This window comes from Alligator sinensis, unplaced genomic scaffold (assembly GCF_000455745.1).
Source record: "Alligator sinensis unplaced genomic scaffold, ASM45574v1 scaffold452_1, whole genome shotgun sequence".
In the NCBI taxonomy this organism is placed as follows: domain Eukaryota; kingdom Metazoa; phylum Chordata; order Crocodylia; family Alligatoridae; genus Alligator; species Alligator sinensis.
Genome location: NW_005842869.1, coordinates 300,409 through 319,870, shown reverse-complemented (window position 1 = coordinate 319,870; position 19,462 = coordinate 300,409).

Sequence of the window (19,462 nt, the reverse complement as noted above, 5' to 3'; positions counted from 1 at the left end):
TTTGAAGTCCAAGACTTCAATCCTGCTATCCGATTTGTCTGCCTTACGTCAGACAGTGAACATGATGGTTTCATGATCGCTGTCGCCCAGACTTTCCTCTATATTTAAGTTGGTCACCAGATTGTCTCCTTTGGCCAGGACCAAGTCTAGCAGAGCGTCACCTCTGGTTGTCTCATGCACCTCCTGAGTCAGGAAGAGCTCCTCAACACAGGTCAGAAAGGATCATGACCATTCCAACTTGGCTGAGTGTTCCTCCCAGGAGATGTCTGGATAATTAAAATCACCCATGATGACAATGTCACATTGTGGCAGCTAAGATCGCACTGCCAGAATAGAAGAAGATAAGACGTACCGGGGTAGGTGCCCCGAGCACAGATACTTACCAAAGAACTGGACAGGACCCAGGGAGCAAGACGCACGGAGGGCAGGAATGATGCAGTTTATCAGATCCTGCCAGTTCCAGTTGGCTGGGTGCAGGACAGGGAATGATCAAAAACTGCACCCTGCAGCAACCGGAGAAGGAGAGGAAGAAAGTGAAAGTGAATTGGAGGCCAACTGACAGATGTGGAGAGAGGTCCATGAAAGAGAATTATAAAACTGAAAAAAAGAACAGCAAAGACCACCCCAGGAGGGGTAAAGGGATGCGAGCCAAGAGCTTTCTCCCTTTGAGACCCTGAGGAGTCTCCACACTTACCTGAAGGGGAAGACTTGAGAAGAGGCAATTGACACTACAACAAGGTGGAAGAAGACACCCAAACTATGAGTGAGAGTACTGCAGACCAGGGTGTTTGTGCAAACAGATGTTCTGAACCCTTCAGCCCTCAAAGTCACTTAAATGCTTAGCAGAGAGAGGCAAATATATATACACAGCCTGTAACTGCCAGCCTAACAAGCATATTCTACAAGGATAGCAGCCAGGTAGGAAGGATAGCCTCCCTCCTCCTTTTTTCGTAAGTATACCAAGTCATGGCAGACAAGATTGGGTGGACCAGCTAGGTGAAAAAGAACTCTCCCATAAATCTTGGCTGGAACATCCTTAATACACCTGCTCCAGGGAGCTCCATAACACGTCACGTGAATAGAGTCGTGTCGAATAGGGATGCTCCTATACACATGCACATGCAGCCTCAGTCAATTCTTGGGTGAACTCCAGATCGAGTTCCTCCCCCTGGTTTGGTGGTCTGTAGTATACACCTACAGTTATGTCCCCCTCACTGCGCCCCACCCTACAACTTGACCCAGAGGGTTTCAAGCTGTGCATTTTTGGAGCCGATGTCAGCCTCCAAGGAGGTGTTCTGCCCTTTCACAGAGAGCAATGCCTCCACCTTCCTTCCCCACCCGTTCCTTCTATGCAGGGTGTAGCCCTCTATAGCTACACTCCAGTCATGTGAGGAGTCCCACCAGGTCTCCGTAATCCCTACTAGATCATACTGCACACTGGAGAGTAAGAGGGCTAGCTCTTCCTACTTGCTCACCATGCTCCTGGCATTAGTATATAGCAAGGGTAGGCAACGTTTTTTGGCTGGAGTGCCAAAAACCCCACAATGTCTCACTTGGAAGGTGCCAGAGTGCTGGCATGCCAGAAAAAAAGAAGGGGGGTGGGGGGAGGGTACATAGCAGGATGCACTGCATATTAGTATATTTAATAATCATAAATGTTGCCTTTGTTGTTGTGTGTTCCTTTTTTGTTAAGTATGTTGCAGTGAGAGAGAGAGAAAAAAGAGGAGAGAGAGAGAGAAAGAAAAAGGAGAGCAGCGAGAGAGTCAGACACATACACACACACACACAGAGAACCAAACACGTGCATGCATATGCATGCACACACACACACACAACACCACATGTGAACAAACACAGAGAACCAGAACACACCCAGAACAGACATGTGTGCACACAGATGCACAGAACTAGATGCGCAGGTACATAGAGTCAGGCTGCTGGGCCACGGGATAAAGTCCAACCCAACAATGCCCTGGGCCCACCAAAGCCCCTGTGCTTCTCTGGGGCGCCAGACCCGCTGAGGCCCCAGCCCGGAGCCTGCCCATCAGCCCAACCACCCACCCACTCCACACAGCTAAGGCCCTAAACTGGCAGGGCCATTCAGGACATCTAAACTGTTATCCCCAGAGCAGCTGGGAGAGCACACGATGGCGCATCCCCACCACAGTCCTTCCACCCTGGTGCCAAGGCAGCTGGTGTAGAGGAACATCAAGGAGTGTTTTCCTCCAGGAAACCAAACCAGACTGGCTCTGGACTGACAGTGCTGGCTATGTGTAACACCCCACTGGGTCCATGGAATTGCTCTGGGGTCAGGCCAGTGCAGCAGGGGAGGGGAGAGCTGGGCTGGAGCCGGGGCAGTCTGTCCTTGTACCCTGAAGGGACTGAAGCAGTAAGCCAGAGCCTCCTCAAGGGCTCCTGGGGCACGACCACCCCCCAGACCCTAGCCCCAGGAAGCAAATCCGACCCTCACTCTAAGCTGCAATGCACAGATGCATGGGGGAGTGGGGGACTTTCCCATGCCCATGCAGGATGGCAGTGGCATAACTAGGGCCACTGATCTGGGGTCCCAGTAGGAGACTGAAACAGCCTCAGGCTGCATCGTCCCTGAGCAGCAGCCATGTGGCTCTGCCCAGTGTTTCTGAGAGCTCAGGTCCAGAAGAGGGAAGCTCATTACTTCCAAAGACAATGCCCAGAGGCCAGAGCACCTCAGATCCAGCTCCCAGAACTCCCTGGTTCTCTGGAGGGGCCAGATCTGAATCTCCAGAGTGACCAAGCTGCTGAAAACCTTGAAGCAATGCCCTTGCCCTAGCCTCACAGCCGTGAGCCCAGAGGCTCTGGGACTGGAACTGACCAAATAAGCTCAGGAATAAGGTTTCTGGGCTCTGGGCAGCTGCAGCCAGGAGGCTGCAAACAGCTGTGCCGGACTCTGGCATCAGCTCTGTACCAGCGCGTGCAGGCACGCCTTGGAACAGAAGGTAAGGGAGAGGCCTGAGGCAGTGCAACCCTGGTCTCTCCCCTACTCCTGGCACAGAGGTGATGACTGGGCTCCGGAGCCCAGTGCAGCTGTTTGTAGCCAGCCTGGAATCTGGGCAGCTGCAGCAAGCAACAAGTAGGCTGCAAACAGCTGTGCTGGGTTCATAGCTCCAGCATCAACTCCATGCTGGCGGTCACAGCATGTGCACCTCAGAGTGGACAGTGGGAGGGCTTAAAGACCATTTTAAACCAAGCAGACAAAGTGAAGGCTTCAGTGCTACAACCTAGTGACTTTACTGCTACTAAGCTAACATGCATACAAAGCAGTGTTTTGGAGAAAATGTTAAGTGTTCGGGTGGACAATATGACACGGTGCCACATGCCACTCGGTCAAGCAATGATAATGTAGAAGGCACTGAGTCTATTTGATCATTTGAAGGCTCAGGGAGGCAAGGAGTCAACTGAGATGTTTGTGACTTCCCATGGATGGTTTGAGAAGTTCAAGAGGTGAACCAAAATTCACAGCATTTGCATCATGGGTGAAGCTGCCAGTGGCAACATCCAAGCAGCAGCAGAATTTCCTGCAGTGCTGAAGGCTGTGGTTGAGGCAGGGGGCTACCCTCCAAATTTAATGTTTAATGTGGATGAGACAGGGCTGTTCTGGAAGCATTTGCCCTCTGGAACTTTTATCTCCCAAGAAGAGAAGTGAGCTTCCATATTTAAGGCTGCCAAAGACTGTTTAACCCAACTATTGGGCAGTAATGCATTGGGAGATGTTAAGCTGAAGCCCCTGCTGTCTACCATTTAGAGATACCTTGGGTGATGAAGGGTTTTTCCAAACCTAAACAGCTTGTTATCTGGAAATCAAACAAGAAGGCCTGGGTGACAATGGATGTGTTCACTGACTGGTTCATTAATTATTTTTGTCGTGTTGTACAGCATTATTGACTAGAAAATGGTTTTGAACCCAAAGTGTTGTTGCTGCTAGACAGTGCCCCAGGTCACCCTTCGAACCTCAGTTCACTTCATACATGCATTGCTGTGGAAGTTGTGTTTCTTCCATCAAGCACAACTTCGTTTCTGCAACCCATGGACCAGGGCTGTATTGCGCCCTTTAAAGCCTGTTACCTGAGGCACACAATTAACCAACTGATTGAGGCTAATGATGGTCAGCAACAGTCAATCAAGAGCTTTTGGAAGGATTACAACATCATGAAGGCGATCAACAATATCAGAGAGGCCTGGGCAGAAGTGACTGATCACCATCTTAATGGTGTTTGGCAGAAGGTGTGGCCCAATATAAGAATGACTGTTGGGTTAGAGCCCAAGATTCTGGCCATCAGCACTGACATTGCACAAATGGCACAGGCAGTGGGCTTCAAGTAAGTTAACGTTGACAATGTGCAGGAGCTGCTGGATAGCCACTTGGAGACACTAATGAATGAGGAGCTGCAAGAGTTGACTGAGCAGTGAGTTGGACAGGAGGAGATGGACAATGCAGACAAGAGCTAAGTGGCTCCCCCAGGGAGATTCTTGACAATGAAGGTACTGTTTGACTGCCTGAGTGAGGTCTCTCATGCAATGGAAATTCTGTCAGAGAATGATCCTGACTTTGAACGAAGCTGTGCAGTGAAGAGGACTGTGTTACAAGCTATGAATTGTTACTCTGAGATGCTTCATGACAAAAAGAAGGAGGCAAGGCAGTCCATCCTTGATGCTTTTTTCAAGAAGCCTTCCAACCCACAGCCACAAGAGTCACAGCCAGGTCTTCTACCAGTAGGGATCCTGGCTGCCCCACTAGTAGCTTCTGCCACCTTGACTCCCACCACTGCCAATCAGGAGGAGCAGGACTGCCGTTGTCATCTCCCTAGTGCGGGGACTCCGGAGGGCAGTCAGGTCCACATGGTCTTTGTGGCTGGTGGCTGGGTTCAGTGGCATAGCAAACCATGATGACTGGGGCCACTTTTCCGTTGCAGCTTTCTTCCACCTTCACAGCTGTTGGGGCCGCAGCCTTCCTCCGCCTGCTCTGCCATTGAGGACTTCTTGGATCGTTCTTTGTCTGGAACCTCCTCCATGACCTTACCGCCATGGGTGGTCCTACCAGGAGCGAGAGCTTCAGATGTCATTGCTCTTGGGTTCATTGGAATATGCAAACCTCTCCACCACAAGGTGACAATACCTAGAGAGGACTGCAGTAGGACTAAGGCAGTGATAGTAACAGCACTAGTCCTTCTATGGGTATATAGGGAACAAAAAGAAGGTGCAGGGTAACATAGGACCCCTATAGGGCAGACTAGGGCAATTGGTGACAGATAGGAGGGACACAGCTGAGCTCTTCAAAGAGTTTTTTGCTTCTGTATTCCTGAGCACGGATCAGGACAAATCTCCCAATTGGATTATAGATCATCACAGGAGGGAAACCAGCCCACTGACTGTTAGTGCCACCTTAGTGAAGGGACACTTTGAGTGGCTGGATGTGTTTAAGCCAGCAGGCCCTGGTGCTCTTTGTCCAAGGGTACTGAAGGAATTAGCCAGTGTCATAGCAGAACCACTGTCACGGTTGTTTGAGCACTCATGAGATGCTTGGGTCAGGTCCCAGAGGATTGGAAAAGGGCCAATGTGATCCGTCTTTTCAAGAAGGGGAGGAAGGAGGATCCAGGTAACTATAGGTCAGTTAGCCTCACTTCTGCCCTTGGGAAAACCTTTGAAAAAATGATTAAGAACCACATTTTTGGGAGTCCAGCAGGAAAAATAATGCTGAAGGGCAATCAGCACAGGTTCACAGCAGGTAGTTCCTGCCTGACTAACCTTGTTTCTTTTTATGCCCAGGTCACAACATGTTTGATGAAGGAGACAAGGTAGATGTCATCTAACTGGATTTTAAGAAGGCTCTTCAATATGGTATCTCATCCTATACTCATAAATAAACTGAGCAGCTGCGACATAGATAATTACATGGTCAGGTGGGTGGCAAATTGGTTAATTTGACGCACACAGAAAGGGTTGGTGGATGGGTTGACATCAACCTGGAAAGATGTGAGCAGTGAAGTTCCCCAAGGTTCAATCCTTGGACCAGTGCTGTTCAATGTCTTAATCAGTGACTTGAATGAGGGTGTGGAGAGCATTCTGTCCAAATTTGTGAATGACACCAAATTATGGGGTAATGTAAACACACTAGTGCACAGGAAATGAATCCAGGCAGATCTGGACAGGTTGGAGAAGTGAACAGAACAGAATAGGATGCAATTCAACAAGGACAAATGCAAAATGCACCTAGGGAGAAGGAATCACCAACACACTTACAGGCTGGGGGATGACCCTCTCAACAGCACTGTAGCAGAAAGGGATCTCAGAGTCATAGTTGACTCCAAGATGAACATGAGTCGTCAATGTGATGAAGTGATCAGTAAAGCTAATCACACTTTATCATGCATTAGCAGGTGCATCACAAACAGGTCCAGGGAGATGCAAGAGTTGACTGAGCAGCGGACTGAGATGCAAGAGTTGACTTCTCCTCTATGCGGCACTGGTGAGGCCACAGCTGGAGTACTGCATACAGTTTTGGGCACCGTACTTCAAGAGAGATGTGGATACCTTTGAGAGGGCCCAGAGGAGGGCCACTCGTATGGTTGGGGGCCTGGAGGTAAGGCCCTATGAGGAGAGATTAAAGGACCTGAATCTCTTCAGCCTCCACAAGAGAAGGCTGAGAGGTGATCTTGTGGCCACCAACAAATTCATCGGGGGGGAGGGGGGCAGCAAGGGATAGGAGATACTCTGTTTAACAGGGCACCCCTTTGAGTAACTAGAAACGGACAGAACAGATTTAGGTTAGACATCAGGAAGAACTTCTTTACAGTAAGGGTTGCCAAAATCTGGAATGGCCTTTCAAGGGAGGTGGTGCTCTCCCCTACCTTGGGGGTCTTTAAGAGGAGACTGGACAAGCACCTGGCTGGCATCATCTGACCCCAGTGCTCTTTCCTGCCTGGGACAGGGGGTCAGACTCGATGATCTTCTGAGGTCCCTTCTGCCCCTAATAACTAGGAATCTAGCTCTGAGAGAAGTCAATGGTGAGTGTTATTCTATTGCTGTATCTTCATATTTAATGTATTTTAATATAGCTTAATACTACACATATATATATTTAAAATGTGTATTTCATGTTTTCAGGCACATTTGACCTTATTTTTGTGAGTATTTAATGATGTTGCCTCCTATGTTATTTCTACCTCTGGTAACGAAGTTCCTGATAACGAAATGACGTCATGGAACGCATCTATCATTAACAAAGGTATTACTGTAGTTGCAAGCAGCATAGTTAAATGAGCTGCAGGACCCAGCTGCAGACTGTAGGCAGCAGAACGTTGAGCTACTGATTATGGAGTTGGCAGCACCTGGGCCCTGTTAACAGAGAGCTGGGTCAGATGACTGGAAGAGGGTGAGCAAGGGGCCATATAAGCTTGAGTCTGGGGTAAGGGGCTCAGACTGGTCCATGTCCTTAGACAGGGAAGGACCTCTTTAGGAAGCCCCACAAACATAAGTGGTATTGTATTCTGTAGTTGAATCCTTTTGGGTTTTTGCTGATCTGAGGTTTAGGTTGTGACACTGGGGGTGGTTTGGAGGCCACAGCGGGTGCTTGGGAGGTTCTTAGTGCTTTGAGCCTACAAGGGGCAGAGAGAGTAAGCAAGCAGTCCTGAGAGGGCCTGGGTCTGAGAAAAACTGCTTTAAAGACAGAGCTAGGGGGCCCAGTAAATGAAATCAGAGTGGTACTTGTGAGGCATGGGTGTGGCTATAGGGATGACTAGAGGCCAGGATTAAAGTCCATAAAGCACAGTAAGGGTCAAGAGGACTGACCTAGGACCAACAGGGGCAGGGCTCAGCACATGAGAAACAGTGCCAGAGCCTAAGAGACAGTTTGGGAGCTGAGAAGCCCTGAGTACCTGGGCAAGAAAGAGGGTGCCAAGAAAAAAGCTCCTCTGGTCTCTACAAGCAGTCTTCCTGGGCAATCACATTAACATCAAGACATGGAAGATGAGAGAGAGGAGTTGAAGGAGGCTGAAAAGTGTGGCAAGCGAGTCTGACCACCAAGGGGCATCAGACATCAGGCTTGGGCCCCCCAAGCTTGCTGCACAAGGCATCTGTCATAAAGAGGTTGGTCTTTTGCTTCCTTTCGAGTCGGGCCAAGTCCAGCCCCGTATGAGAGAAGTCCACATTGAACCAACTAAACCTTTCTCCCAAGTCCTTGGCATGAGTAGAACAGTAAAGAACAAAGTGAAAGAGAAGCTAAACTCCAGGAACACAACAGAGCCTAGATATTACCTGCCACAATGGAGGGAGCCAAGTCTGTCTTAGCCCCAGTGTGTGGTGCCAAACGCGAACTTATTCCCGATCCTGGGAGCCAGGTATGTTCGTAAAGTAGTGCAGGGAAGCCCAAAGCAGAGAACCCAAAATTGCAATTCAAGTTCCAAGTTTATTTATTCTGGCTCTTGGTTGCTGGGCAGACCCACAACAAGCAGCTGCTCCCCACAGCCTTGACAGAAGGTCTTGTGCAATCTCCTGCAGCTCCAGCCTGTGGATATTTATCATTATTGGGCAACATGACATCTCCCTTGTTTCTTGCTAATATGACTGGTTTTTGTACGGGAAAAATATTTATTTAGAGGAACGTCACAATGCAAACAGGCCAGATAAATAGAGGCAATATGATCCTTTCAGGGCAGCAGGAGTGCAGTTCATTTACCTTTCATTACACTCTGCTAGTTGCCCTTCACTCTGCTGTTCTGGTCCTGGGCTCACACATACATTTGTTGGAGCCCTTCAGGTCCACAGCTGATGCCAAACTTCAGTGCTGTCACATGCCACCAGCAGAATAAGGAAAAGGACAGTGCTGTCTTCTGATGCTTCTGCTCTGAGACCCTCTGGTAATGATGTCCATAACTACTATCTGTTCAACTGGCTAGTTCCCATGTGGCCTCTGATCCCCTTTGCCCCCTGGAGCCTCTGTGGCATTCTCACCTTTATTATGTTTCTCCAAGCACAGTACTTATGGTTTTTGGGCTTCTCACCTTGTGCCCTTCTGCCTTCTGATGTCTACAGTGTCCTCAGTCCATCCATACCTTTGTGGCTAAACTGTACCTACATTCCCATCCCCTGGACTCTGCCTTTTGGTGCCTGTGATGCCCTGACCCTCTCTGCCCTAGGTACTTGTGCTGTTCTTGGACACTCTACTAAATAGTACTCAAGCTGCCCAGGGCCTTGTAGCAAAACTGTGACTCACACCAGTTCTGGTATAAGGCTGAATGTTGCTGTCTGGTTGTTCAGGAGTTAGGCTTAAAGTCACCAGATCACACACTAGCACCTGACGTTTTCTTTAATCAAACCCAGAAGAAGAAAGCGAAGAAGACATAGTACTCACCTGTGTCCCTAGCCCAGAGCCCATTCCAAGAAGGCCAAGTGGTAAGTAGGACTCTCTTCATGTCTGAGTACTGGGACAGAACTGACATCCAGAGCTTTAATGGATCTCCTGCACTTTGCCTGCAATGAAACTCTGAAAGAGTCCCCACTGCCTTCTGTGTGATTCCCTCCTGATCCTATAAGTAAGATGATGCCTATTTGGGGAGCAGTGACAGATAATTGTATGGTGAGTGTGAATCATCCTGGTGTCCATATCCTTTGGGGATCCAAGCTGTATATATCTCTTGGGATTGTCAAAAGTGCTCCCAAGTACCGTATTCCCCTGGGGTTCACTGTGGATATCAGGCTTCTAGTTGCTTATATTGCACTGGGACTCTCCATAGGATGGGTGTGTGGGTAGAAGCTGCCCATTCCTTGCTTCTTTACTGAAAGGAATTCATCTCCATGCCCTGCCTAGTCATAATAGGTGAGCTGGAGTAGGAGCTGAATTGACTTCCTTTTCCTCTCCGTCTTCATTGTGGACAGTGCTGGGACAGTTGTTATTCTGTCTCATCTTTCTACATATGTATTTCTCCCTGCCTTTAGGATACACAAAGGACCATGATCTCATGATTAATGGTCACCCCTACAGCCTCCTGCTTCCATTATATAGCAACTGAGGTCTCATTATAAAAGGCAGGGAGGGGGAAATGCTATTTTTTTGCCAATGCTTATAATTCAGGCCTGTTCCTAGATAATTGTGGCGGGTGATGACAGCAGATACAGGGCTATGCTGGGATATTTCCCTAGGACCTCTCAGCAAGGTCATCTTCACCTAGATCAAGCAGGGGTATCTGAGCACTCCCCAGAAGGAGCAAGGAGCTTGTTCACCCAAAAATTTGCTTTTGACCATACAAGGGGTGTGGAGACTTCTAGGGGTGGTCTCTGAGCAAGCTCTCTGATGGCTCTGACATACTTGTGGAGTAGCCTACTGGCCTAGAATTGCTGAGAAGCCCAAAGGCTGGGGGATGCTGGAATTAAGATGGTGCATCTTGAAAGGTATCATGAATCCCACTATGGGCTAGGGCAGCAGTTCCCAAATTGTGGATCATGACCCCAAATGGAGTCGCAACATCAGCGGATGGGGTTGCAATAAACATGTCCCCTGAGATTTCTGTGCTCGCAGAGGGGTGTAGGGTTGCAGCTGGGCTGGACCAGCTCTAGGCTCGGACCCATTGTGGGATGGAGTGCTGTACCACCATGGTTGCCAAAGTGAGGAACAGCAGCAGTGGCAATGTGGAGTTGTACCCATGCTGCTGTGGAGTGAGCAGGGGGTGCCTCAGCTTGGCAGCCATGGCAGCGCAGCGCTCCCCCACTCCGATGCCAGGTCCTTCCCACTCGGCCGCAAAGCCCCCAGTGGGAGGGCAGCAGGGCAGGGAGCCTCAAGCCTGCAGCATGAAACCTGCATCCTCTCTCCACCCCGTGGGCTCTGCCCCAGCAGCGCTGCCCAAAGTGGAGGGGAGGTGGGGGGAAAGTTGGGCTCTGCACTCTGCTCTGGCTGCAGCAGCTACTGTCTCCTGCAGGTGGCAGCCAGGGCTCGGGAGCTGCTGGGGCAGGCAGGGGGCTATGGGCCCTGGCCCTGGGACACCTCAGGGCCTGGGGGTCTGTGGGTGAGGAGTGAGAGGTACCTGAGGTTGTAGGATGGGAGTGAGGGGCCATGCTGAGGAAATGGGGTCATAAATGGGGTCACGCTGAGGAAAAGTTAGGAAGCACTGGTTTAGGGGTTCATGGGGTGTCATGAATGTGTTCTTGTTTTTATTTCTTCTTTATATACTGGGCTATATTAGTAGGAGTGTTGCCAGCAGATTGAGGGAAAGGATTCTTTCCCTCTGTTCAGCACGGGTGAGGCCACACCTGGAGTACTGTGTCCAGTTTTGAGTCCCCCACTACAGAAAGGATGTAGACAAATTGGAGAGTGTCCAGCAGAGGGCAACAAAAATGGTAAGAGGACTGGGAAACATGCCTTATGAGGAGAGGCTGAGAGAACTGGGCTTATTTAGTCTGGAGAAGACAGAGAGGATTTAATAATAGCCTTCAACTAGTTGCAGGGTGGTTCCAAAAAGAATGGAGTTAGACCAGGGGCAGGCAAAATACGGCTTGTGGGCCAGACCGCAGAGCACAGGACCACGCTGGTAGGGGTGTTTGTGTGTGTGTGTGTGTGTGTGTGTGTGTGTGTGCGTGCGCGCGCGCGTGCAGGCTGAGAGGCAGAGCATGTGCGCGTGCAGGCAGGCACAAGGGCAGTATGTGTATGTACGCGTGTGTGCATGTGCACATAGGCTCAAGGACAGTGTGTGTGTATTCAGGCACAGAGGCAATGTGTGTGTGTGTGAAGGCTCACAGGCAGTGTGTGTGTGTGTGTGTGTATGCACGCACAGGGGTGACACGTAGCGGGTGCACAGGGATGCACATGCACCCCCTGAGAGCATCAGTGCACCCACTATCAGGCCGTGCTCCCTGTTTAGCCGGCGGGCAGGGGGGCAGGCAGGAGCACCAGTCCCCTGTGATCACTGGCTGGGGACCGGGGCTACCAGCAAAAGCGGCTGTGCAACTTCTGGAAGCGACTGTGGGAGTTCCAGAAGTGGTGTGGCCACTTTTACTGTGAGTAAGATCGGCCGTGGGGCACCCCCTGGTCAGTGGGATTGACCGCCAGGGGACTCCCCTGCCTCCCGCCAGCAGGATCAGTGTCAGGGGCACATGTGACTGGTGTCAGGGGCACATGACCCCCCGACTCAAGAGGCATCAGACACCCATATGTGTGTGTGTTTGTGTGGAGGCTCAGGGGCAGAGTGTGTGTGTGTTCATAGGGTGAGTCCCACACGCACACCCCACCATATACATGCACCCACACCCCCCTTATACCGCCATACACAGGCCCCAGCCACCCTTCCCCCACACACAGCCCCCCACAAACCCCACACCTCACATGTCCACACACACCTCCACATGCTCCCTCACTCCACAAACCCACACATTCACAGCCCCCCACAAACCTATACCCACCTCCCACAATATACAAGAGTAAGACTTCATTTTAAGCTATTGTGCAATCACCTCTATGTACACTACACAAACACATGTAAATCAGGACAAAAATATTTTTTGAAATCAAATTAATGAATGTTGTAGATGTTCACTTTTTAGAATATAATTTGGTATTTTTCTGGTTCCAACATGGCAAAACCCCTTGCTGAAAGGGGTACACTCCGGGGCAAGGGGAGGGACTTTTGGTGGCAAAGGTCAGGGGTTAGGTGGTGGGACTTCTGGTCACAAGATGGTGACCAGGGGGCAGGGCACCTGTCAAGGTGGGGGCTACCTATGTGGCTCTTGACAGCTTGCCAAAATTCAGTAAGTGGCCCTCCGCCCAAAATAATTGCTCTCCTTTGAGCTAGACTGTTCTCAGTGGTAGCAGATGACAGAACAAGGAGCAATGGTCTCATATTGCAGCAAGAGAAGTTTAGGTTAAATATTAGGAAAAAACTTTCTCACTGGGAGGGTAGTAAAGCACTGGAACAGGTTATACCCAATGAGGTTGTGGAATCTCTTCCCTTAGAGGTTTTTCGGATGCAGGTAGACAAAGTCTTGGTTGGGATGTTATAGTTGGAGATGGTCCTGCTTTGATCAGGGGTTGAACTAGATGACCTCCTGAGGTCCCTTCCAAGCCTAATTTTCTATAATTCTATGATACTATGTACCATCATACCTCCTGCTCTGATGCTTCAGAGGGTGTGGAAAAAAACAACCACAACAAAAGCACATCTGACCAGTTATGAATGGGGGGAAATTTTCTTCCTAGCTCCAGCAGGCAACAAACACTCTGAAGCATGTGTTTTTATTATAGCTATTGTCTTGGTACAATAGAACTGTTATGGGAATGTGGAGGTCACTGGTAATCCTGTTCTATCAAGGCAGGGGATGAAGAGGTGATTCATAGGATGCATCCACATGTACACTTTAACGTACAGTAGACTATTTTACTGAGCATTAAAGCATCACTTAAAAACCATGACATTACAAGACAGAAGGGACTATCATGACCACTCAGCCCAACCTGTAGAAATTTTCTCAGAAGTCTGATTAAATTATAGTTTTTAGAAATATATCTAATCTCATTTTAACTCCAAATGATTTTGTGAATCTATCACATCCCCCTGAAAAACCATTCCAAATGTTTAATCACTCTCACTGCTAGGAAATTAAATTTTATTAAAAGGTTGAATTTGTCTAACTTCAGCCTTGTGCTACTGGATCTTGTTTTGCTTTTGTGGCAAGATTGAATAACCCTCCACTTTCAGATTTCTTTTTTTAGGTGGAAGTGCACAGTAACTAAGTCATGGCTCAATATTCTCTTAAGCCTTATATTGTAAGGCCTTTTTTCTGGCTATTGGATCATTTTTATAGACTTTCTTTTGGTTTGCTAGTATTTTCACACCATTTGTAAAGTGTGGATACCAGAAGTAAATACAGTACTCTGGCAGTGGTTTTACCAATGCCATACAGAGTTTGGGAGATGTGTAGCTCAGCTGGTTGGGTGACTAGGTACAGTTTAAAAAGGCTGGGTTCCATCTCAGGCAAGGGTGGTGGTCTTTCACTTCTAGCCTGTGAAGCTCCCTCACCTCCTATCCAGCTAATACCAGATGCTACCTGGGGGTAAAGTGCAGCTAGAGTGTGGTGTTGACTACATCACCTCCTTATCATGCTGAAGTTAAAGAAAAAGTGGAGTCCTGCTTCTATGGCCTGTAAATGGGATGCTTTCACCTTTGTTTGTTTGTTTATACATAGAGACCCCTTCCTGTTTCTGTTTGATACTTCCCTTCCTTTGATATACTTGAGGATCACATTAGCCTTTTTGCCATGGCATTGCTTTGAGGGGTCATATTGAAGCAATTATCCACTGTGACCCACAATTTTTTTTCTTAGGATATATCTACACTGTAGACAGTACTAAACACGCCCTGAGTGACTGCTTTGAATAAATTACCCATCCTGTAAGTGAAGGCTGTCCAGCTAGTACGTCCCTGCCCACATGGGGTTCCCAGGCTCTCACCCAGCTGCCATGTTTCCTCCTGCCCCTCCAGTTCTGGATGCAACTGCAGCTGGAATCTCCAGGCTCCCCTTCTGTCCTCTGGCTGTTGCTTCCTGCCTCCATCTCAGGAGGCAGAGCAATGCAGTGTGTTGCTTAGGGAGCTGAGGGTGAGTCCAGGGCCATGGGGTGAGGGGATGAGGGGTTGCTCAGTGCAGCAGGGTTGTGGTGGGGAGTATCTATGAGCCTGTGGCTTAGTGGCCTGTGGCTCGCCTGGTGCAGTCCCTGCTGATATGGCCCTCAAGGTGTTTGGTCCCCTGGGGCTTGGAAGTTGGACAGCCCTGTTATTATTATAGCTTACATTCTTATCAACTGTATTCTTGCATTTAGCTGTATTAAAATACATTTTATTGGATTATGACTAGCCATTTAACTGGCTGATTGAACAATTATTTGTTATCATGATTTACTATGTTATCAGTCTTTGTATAGTTTATATAGTTGATAAAAATATTAAACAGTTCTGGAGGAAGAGCTGATCCTCGGGGAAACTCACCAGAAATGGCCACTTACAAATATCTCTCCATTAATAACCACCTTTTGAGACATGTCAATGAACCAGTTTTAATCCATCTAATATGTGCCCTTCAAATTCCATATGATGTAAGTTTTAATCAAAATGTCATGTGCTAGTAAATCAAATGCCTTGGAGAAATCCAAATGTACCACATCAACACAGTTGCCTTTAACAACCAGACTTGTAATCTTGTCAAAAAAAGACAACAGGCTTGTTTGACAAGACCTACCTTCCATGAAACCATGCTGACTGGCATATATATTTTTAGCTTCTAATTCTTTGTTTATACAGTCTCAAATTAACTGTTCTGTTATTTTATCTTGGATAAAAATCAGGAGGGAGACATGCCTGAGCTCAGCAAGAACACTATTTGCAGCATCTCCATACCCTTGCTCTTGATTTTACTTAGATTTTCTTTGGAGTTTTGATTAGCATCTGCAAATATTGGGGAGCTACTCCAGAGAGAAAGGAAATTGATCTCTGGGGAAAGAATGCAAAGGAGACTCATCTCCAGAACTCACTCGATAATACTGAATGAGCAGTCTCACAATCAAACTGAAGCACAGGAAAAACATTAGAACCAAGAGGAGTGATAAATTTTGGGGTGTTGAGCTTGGGGCTTTCCTCAGCTTGTAGAATCTCTTATTCTTCCATCATTATGAAAGCTGGGCCAGATCTGCATTTGCAGCAGCCAACACAAGCTGCCTCTGTTTTCTTATTTTTGTTATTTTTGAGAGGATATTTTAGTACTGAGCACATTCCCTCCTGTTGCCATGGCAGCCGTGACAGGGGTTATATACCGTGAGAAAAATACCAAAATTAATGAGTAAGTGAAAGTGCAGCCGAGAGAAAAACAAGGTTAAAAAAAGAGTTAAAACAGTAATAAAAACAATCTCTCAATAATTCGGCAGCAGGCATCCTGCAGGCAAGAAAAAGACAGAGAGAAAGAGAACCATTCTAAGAATACATTTCTCAACCTCCATAAAAAACCAGCACAGGGGGACTCATGTTTACACCCCACAACCAACATAGTACCTTGCAAGCTACATCCCATAATCCATGAAACACATTCCCAGTTCTACTGGGAAATTAGTACCACACCTCCTCAGCTACACCCCAGTATCAGTATAACAATTGCCCTGCTTCCCCTCACAATCGACACAACACCCCCTAAGCTACACACCGGGCATGGCTGAATCTCCCTTGGCAGCCAGTTTATTCTTTGAATCCCGGCTGAAGTCTCCAAGTCACCCCATATTTCTGCATGACTTCAATAACCGGAGCTATGCTAAGGATGAGGAAAGAGGTTTTTTCATGTTGCCTCTTGTGTTTGGTATTTAAAACCTTCAGTTTTTAATTGTAGAAGCAAGTAAATTGTTAGAATGTCTATGTTATTAGCATTTGCTGCCCAAATCTACACAGCTACCTCTCCTGTGGAGCCCAGAGCTAAGGAGAGAGAACAGAAGAGCCTTTGAACTTCTTGCAGCAGACGGCAGCCAGCTTTGCTCTGTGTGTGTGTTGGGGAGGGGGTATTTATTCTCTTGTAACGTTCATTTGTTCTCTGTGCTTTCCTTTCATCTTGCTTTCCCAGAGATTTATCTGGGTGCTAGTCCTTTGCAGGCTTTGTTCTGACAAGGTCCCACCTGAACCAGGGAACAGCTGTCTCTGATGTCAGAGCAGACCAGCACAAGGCATCCTATACTTTGGGCTTTTTTGTACCCCAAATCCTTTCACAGGACTAAGAGAGTCTGCAAGCTGGTAGATGGGATTGTCATGAATATAACTATGAAAGGTCCTTGGGATTTGGGGGTGGAGAAGGAGACTGGGTGCCAAGCCCTGATTTGGTTGATCCCTACACTTCAAACTGATTCAGCTTTTCTAAGGATGGCAGAAGATCCAGGAACAGGGCAAGGGGGATGCATCCCTCACACTTTGGCTGTGTGGTATGTATGCAATGAGCTCTCAGCTCACAACCTGGTCAGGGTAGGGCCTGGCCAGAGCCCCTGCTTTTTGGCCAGAACCCAAGGGGGTGAATACTGCTGCTGTTTGCCCTTCCCCTCTGCACCTCCTCCACCCTGTAGAATTCAGCAGCAGCGGTGAGAGCTCTGTGCTGAGAGCTCACGTGTGACTTAGCCAAAACGGGGTGCAACCACATTGCCACACCCTTTCTGGACCACACTGCCATACCTCCTCTGGATATACCTGTGCCTAGAGATAAAGTTGCTGTGACTAAGTACTAAGTTGGGAGGAAAAAGTGAGTGAGAGTGAAGGCAGCAGGCTGTCCTTGTCCTTATGAGTCAGCTGGAATGGACAACAGCCAGCTCTGTGCTTAGGCCCATTTTCAAAGACAGGTTGGTAGTTCAGGGAGATGGAGAAAAAATATCACTGGCTCCCATGCGCTCTTACAATGTTACATTCGTGGCCCATGTTATGGCATCATCCTGTTGTCTGCCCTGAATTAAGGACTTGGCTTGACAGTTACCCAGGCTTCATCTCACTGAGACATAGCTATTGTTTGCTTTTGATGAGCCTCAGTGACTGACATGCTTAACTGTCATTAAATGCCAACCAAAACACTCTTCTAGGTTGTTCATATATCCACTGCTGCAAGCTCAGTTAAAGGCTGTACAGGGTAGTACATCTGTGCATAATAACACACCCAGGCAGCTGACAATGCAGTGCAGTTTATAGATTGGCACACAGGACTCCACAAAACAACGAGCTGCCTTGTAAAACACAGACCAATGCAGTCAGCTGGCCAGTTTGCTTTATAGGCTAGACTAGAGGAGGTGCCCATAACCATGCATCCCCCACAACTCTCTGTACCATGTGGCACATGTACCTAACAAGTCTCTTTGTAGGCTGATGTGTCCATAGATAGCACTCCTGGGCCATGTAAGCCCCAGTAGATGCCTATTCTGTGTGGTGTCATGGTTGGGAGTACTGTTGTTGGCTTAACTAGCTGGTTCCTATCACAGACTGGAAGCAGACTGCAGTGAGGTGGGACTTGATTCTATCAAAACTTTCCTGTAGCGCTTTTATAGGTCAGACCAATGTTTCTAGTATGTTTTCCTGTATAAAAGCTTCAGGCCTAGCAAGTGACCATACAAATGGAAGCCTAACAGGGGAGGTCAAACAAATTTCCATGAGTACATGTACACTTATGGTAACTGTACAGGCAAATTAGCCACACACATTTTTGTAATACTGTCTAGACCTTAAGGTCTTTCTCAGATATTACTCTGTCCTGAGTTGGCAGTTGTGATTCCATAGTGTGGCTTAATTTTGAATCTTAAGGACTCAGTTGGGGCAGTACTTCAGGCTCTGGAGGATTTTTCTTTTCCTACTTCTAGATCTTGATTTCTTCACTAAAGCAACAGCAGCGTAATACAAATGGCTGCTAGCTTAATCCTTGCATTCTGATTATTGATCATATAGTTCACAACAACAACATAGAAATGAAGGCAATCTGACACCTCAGAAAGGTGAGTGTGGTACAAGTAGTTCTGTCCATAAATGGACTTATATCACAACTGACTTAATAACAATAAAAATGGAGAAAAATGTCCCACTTATTGAAAACATTTCACTCTTTGAGTCAGTAAGAATTACCCAAAGGGTTTCCTCTCTGAACAAGCCAGCGCGTGTGTGTAGAAAAGCTAGACATTTATAAGCCAGCAGGACTGGATGGACTCCATCAGAGAGTGCTGAAGGAGCTGGCTGAGGTCATTGCAGAACCCCTGGCAAAGCTCTTTGAGAATTTGTGGCACGCAGGGAAATCCCTGAGGACTGGAAGAGGGTGAACATTGTGCCCATCTTCAAGAATGGGAAGAGAGAGGACCCAGGCAACTATAGGCCAGTCAGCCTAACCTCTATCCCAGGAAGAATCCTGGAAAAACTCATTAAAGAATCTATGTGTGATACGCTTGTGGAAGGTAAGGTTCTGAATGACAGCCAGCATGACTTTTGTCATGAGTAGGTCTTGTTGTACCAATCTCATCTCCTTCTATGACCAGGCCTCTCACCACCTGGACATGGGAGATGAGGTAGATGTTATATACCTAGACATCCAAAAGGCTTTTGATTTAGTATCTCATGATATCCTTATGGGAAAACTGGAAGATTGTGGGCTCAGCTACTTGACAGTTCAGTAGGTAGGAAACTGGCAACAGGGTAGGACCCAGAGAGTTCTTGTGAATGGACCTGTGTTATCCTGGCACAAAGTGGCCAGTGGTGTCCCTCAGGGGTCCGTGCATGGACTGGTGCTTTTCAACATTTTTATCAATGATTTGGATGAGGGAGTGAAAAGCTTGCTGGCCAAGTTCATGGATGACACCAAATTATGGGACAGTGTGGTCACGTCAGAAGATAGGTTGCAAATACAGGCAGACCAGGACAGGCTTGAGAGTTGGGCAGACCAGAACCAGATGAAGTTTAACACT